General features: G+C 48.7%; 1 protein-coding gene across 1 annotated transcript in view; it reads left to right on the top strand.

Annotated features, from left to right (window-relative positions):
• Nucleotides 1-5,048, top strand: part of ADAMTS14 (ADAM metallopeptidase with thrombospondin type 1 motif 14) — a gene marked incomplete at its 3' end in the record, with an annotated part of 71,765 nt that overhangs the window by 908 nt on the left and 65,809 nt on the right. The gene's annotated exons all lie outside the window — the stretch shown is intronic.

The raw sequence follows: 5,048 nt of genomic DNA, 5'->3' as shown, positions 1-5,048 counted from the left end.
GGGGGGGGGGGGTTGCTTTAGAGAGGGAGGGGAGGATGCTTGGGGGGGCTTTTCTCTCCCCCCATTGAGGCTCCCCTCCTGCCACCGGCGCTGTGGCAGGAACTATTTTCTGGTGTAATCTCGCGGCGGCTCTGCGTGTCTGAGGGATGAGGTCATGCTCGCTCACCCACAGCCTGCTGGCGCTTGCCCTTCGGTCCCTCTGCTCTGGGGAGCTGGGAGGGATGGTGCTGCTCTCAGAGGCTCTGGGTCCCTGCATAGTGGGGTTGTGGATGTGTGTCCCCCCAGCCACCAAGCACCACTGCAGCTAAAAATCCTGGCCATAACCCCCTGCCCACCCTACCTGTGCCCAGGATGCTGGTCCATCTCTCCCAAGATGCTGGTCCATCTCTCCCAAGATGCTGGTCCATCTCCCCCGAGGGGGTTGTGGATGAGTCCCCCCCAGCCACCAAGCACCACTGCAGATAAAAACCCCAGCTGTAACCCCCTGCCCACCCTACCTGTGCCCGGGATGCTGGTCCATCTCCCCCGAGATGGTGGTCCATCTCCCCCAGGATGCTGATCCATCTCTCCTGAGATGGTGGTCCTTCTCCCCCAGGATGCTAGTCCTTCTCCCCCAAGATGGAGGTCCTTCTCCCCCAGGATGCTCTAGTCCATCTCCCCCAGGGGATGCTAGTCCATCTCTCCTGGGGCTCCTGCTTGCTTCTTGCAGCCGCTTTTAAACACACAAACAAACCTGTTGGAGAAATGTATTTTTTTTCTCCTCCTTTTTTTCCTCATTCCCTCCCCCTCCTCCTTTAACCAGAAATCAGCCCGTGGTGAGGATGGCCAGGTTGGACGGGGCTTTGAGCAACCTGGTCTGGTGGGAAGTGTCCCTGCCCATGGAAGGGGAGTTGGAACTTGATGGTCTTTAAGGTCCCTCTCAACCCAAACCATTCTAGGGGACTGGGGGTTACACAATCTGAGTGGTGGGTTTGTAGCCTTTTTTGGATTAACAACCAGAAGCTTTAAATATCTGGGAAGAAGAAATGTGGCAAACAATGGCTGGAAACACAGCTCTCGCTTCTCGCTCCGGTAGATCCCAAGCTCCTCGCTCCTAAACTCATGATATTATGGGTAGGAAAGCCAGTTTGGATAATTGGTGGAGACTGCTATGATTTTATTAGACCTGCTGCCCTCCCCTCCAGGAGATTTGGACGGCTGAGCCAAACAATGAGTGCCCATAAAGACACAAAAAATAGACTCAATTAACTTTTTTTTTTTTAAAATACAAAATAAATCCTTCCAGATTGCTGTGAAGGTTTTCCCAGGGCTCAAATTCAGGATTAATTGCACTTGGGGCCCTACAGCTGCATCTCCTGCTGGTGGGGAGGGACCACCCTGCACGGAGGTTTGAGGCACATCACCTGGGCTCTGAGTGGTACCCAGACAGGATGGGCAGAGTTTGATACCACCAGATAAAATCCAGGCTTTGGGAATACGTGCTGGAGTCTCCCAGAGGGAAAACAATCTGGTTTGGGGATTTAAAAGCAGCAGCTGTCGTCAGCTTTCTTCTCTGGAGGCTGGAAAGAAAAACTGCTCCTCCCTGGACCTAGAGGTCACCTAATAAATAGGAAAGTCCCCGAAAAGATGTCACTGGCAAATCTCAGGGCTGAGGAGAGGAGTGCCTGTTGAATGAGACAGCAGAATTACAAAGCGTATTATCGATGAAGGAAACGGAGGCTCGAGATAAAATAGCATTTGAGTAGGGGAAAACAGGAAAAGGCTCCATTTGAACTCGAAAAAGGAAAGGAAAAGGTTAAGCCTAAAGTCAAGGAGAAGGGTCAGGGCAGAGTTAAAGGCCAGGAGGGGAAAGGCTAAGCTGGGAGACAAAGAGGAGAATAGAGGGGCCGCAGCAAAGGGGAAGGATAGGAGGGAAAGGACAAGCAGGGAAGGAAAGAACAGGACAAAACGGGGGTTGGAGGGGCTGGGGGTTGTGGTAGGGGTTGTTCTCCTCAGCTGCAGCTGAAATGGGGTGTCGTGGGGATTTTGGGGGGGCAAGAGTGAATGCACTGGTGGGGAAAAGAAGGTGGGATGTCTGAGCACCCACCCTGCCACCTTGGCCAAGTCTCCTCTGGGGTGTGCAGGAATGCCCGGGGTCTCCTCCTGCCCTGGCTGGAATGATGCTACAAAGCAATCACCATCTCTCCTCTCTCTTATTAATTTATTATCAGGAAACTAAGTTGTTGCAGATCTCGATTTAGCTTTCCTAGCAAGGAATATCCCATATTTGCCTTGCTTCTTCAACTCTTCCCACCCTCTCTTTATGTTGAGAATTGGGAGGAAGAAGGCTGGAAAGAAGAACAACTTCTTGTTTTTAAATGATAGAATCATAGAATTGTCCAGGTTGGAAGGGACCTTTAAGATCATCTAGTCCAACCATCAACCTCACTCTGACAAAACCAAAAAAACCCACATGACTAAATGTATCGGTAGAGATAACACAAAAACCCACTTGTGGTTGATCATCTTAATATTTCAGGCAGGTGAGCCCAACGGGTAGGGCTGATGTTCCATGCCAGGGTGAGACATTAACATCTCAGCATCTGGGAGCTCCTGAGATCCACTTAAGGGTCTTGTTTGGTACCCAAAACAATGTCTTCATTACCTTTAGAAAGTCCTCACGTGGGAGGAATTGCATTTCAGTCCATGGCCATCGTCGTTCAGGCAGATTTATTCTGCTGAAGGCAATGGTTTGGTGACATCGGGGAAGCGTTAATGGTCTAAAGGGACTGGATGAGTTCACGGATCTTGCGGATGCAGAAATACTTTCTGCCTCTGCAAAAAAAAAAAAAGTAATTAGATGATGTTTTGTGGAGCTGTTCTTCACATGTAAAGTATGTTCTTTACGGTGTGTTTCATCATAAATCTATTTAGTCATAACAAGGGCTTGTTCCAGCTTTAAGGCTCTGGCGGGTGCGTATCTGCCTACATCACCTAAAACGCTTGGAGCACAAATTCTTCTGTCTTTCACGCAAAGAATCTCTTACATATCACTTTTTGTGTTTAATTATACATCGCACTATGCAACAGAAGCAAGCAAAGGCTTACATCAGGGAGCGAAATCTGCTTTTCCAACTTGAAATTCTCTTTCTTTCGTTGACGTAAGCTTATTCATGTCTTTTTCTGGAGGTATCTTGTGGCTTTATCTGTTGGGGTGTTTTTTGGCTGGATTTTGATCACTGAGACGCCGGTGTCCCCAAAACCCTAACCCAATCACCCAGCTGGAAAGAGAGGCTCTCCCTGCTCATCTGCAGCTCCAGAGAGATGCTTTGGCAGCATCCATTCTGCACAAGAGGACTGGAGAGCACCGTGGTACCGCTTCCCTCAGCGCTCCCCCAGAAACGGCCGCAGCAGAACCATCTCCAGAAGGTTGCCCATCCCCATGTGTGGATCCTTCCTCTGACACCCAGCAGCCCCACCGTCCACCCGCATCCGCAGGGGAGGTAAGCAGGGCTTCCCAAAGGTGGCTTTTCTCAAAGGCTGGTCTTCTCCTGCCACTCCCAGCATCACCACGCTTGCTGGGCTGGGAGTAAAGCTCCTACCGAGGTCCTACCATGGAGATCCAAACCAGTAAGCCCAATGGTAGAGCTGGTATGAAGTTTGCAGCCTGGTGTGCTGTTTTTCACCGCTCACCTATCCCCATGTGCGTTCGCTGGTGGAGCAGCTTAGACCACAAAGGTCTTCAAGGCAGGGGTTCCCTCCTTAGGACAGGCTTTGCCATCGCTGAGCGGAACCCAAACTGTCCCTGAGGGCCCAGGTGAGCGTGATCCACCCACAACCAGCACAACTGGTATTACCAGTGCTGCAGCACAGCCCCCTCCCTGCAGCTGGCCTTGGAGTTCTGTCCAGAATAAGATTTAGAAGAAAAGAAAAGGAAGAAAAGCCGGACCTGGCAAACGCAAACAGTCCCAGGAGGCGTGGTCCTCTGCGTTGATGGAGATGAGGGTTGGGCAAGAGGTGCTGAGAGATGCTCTGGAGGCCACCCCATCCTCTGCCCCGGGCTTTAAGCGTTCACGTGGCGGGTGTCCTCTGCCATGAAAAGAAGCGATGAGAGAAGCCCCTATGCTGCAGGGCTGGATTTGTTGACGTTCTGTTGATTCTTTTCAGGAGACCACTTAATTTATTTGTCCCTCATGAGGGTGGTAGTGAGGACCCAAAGGATGGAGAGCACGTATGGAATTGTGTGGCTCCCAGCCACAAAGCTTTGGCGATTCCCTTGGGGAAAACCCAAGACTTGGTCACCCTTGGGAGCCAGACATGTGACCTCCAGAATCAAGGTGCTGCTGTGGCACAACCGCCTTCTCCCCTCATATCTCTTCCTAAAAAAAAAAAGGGGAGGAGTGACTAAAAAAGAGAAAAAAAATCATCCCAGGTGGTCCTACCCAGGATGTTTACCTGTACCCCGTGAGGCTGCAGCAGTTTAAGTGCTGGGAGATTTAAAAAAAAAAGAAAGAAGAAAAAAGAAAAGAAAGAAAAGAAAAAAAACGAAAAAAGAAAGAAAGAAAAAAAAGAAAAACAAAGAAAAGAAAAAATAAAAGAAAAAAGAAAAGCAAGAAAGAAAAAAGAAAAACAAAGAAAAGAAAAAATGAAATAAAAAAGAAAAGAAAGAAAAAAAAGACAAAAGAAAAAAGAAAAAATGAAATAGAAAAGAAAAGAAATAAAAGAAAAAAGAAAAAGAAAGAAAGAAAAAAAGAAAAAAGAAAAGAAAAAAAGAAAAAGAAAGAGAGAAAAAAAGAAAAAGAAAGAAAAAAAAGGAAAAAAAGAAAAAAAAACAAAGAAAAGCAAAAAAGAAAAGAAAAAAGAAAGAAAAGAAAAAGAAAGAAAAGAATAAAAGAAAAGAAAAGAAAAAAAATTAAAAAAATAAATAATAAGCTACCCTAATTCCCACCCCCTTCTGGCAGATCCTGCCCCCGTCCCGCCCCACGCCGCGCACGGGGGGCCGCGGGTGCGCAGAGCGGCGCCTCCCGGTCCCGTCCCCCTCCTCCCCGTTCCCTCCCCCCCCCTCCCTC

This window comes from Calidris pugnax, unplaced genomic scaffold, assembly GCF_001431845.1.
Source record: "Calidris pugnax isolate Ruff unplaced genomic scaffold, ASM143184v1 scaffold39, whole genome shotgun sequence".
NCBI lineage: Eukaryota > Metazoa > Chordata > Aves > Charadriiformes > Scolopacidae > Calidris > Calidris pugnax.
This window is presented reverse-complemented; position numbering and strand designations above follow the sequence as displayed.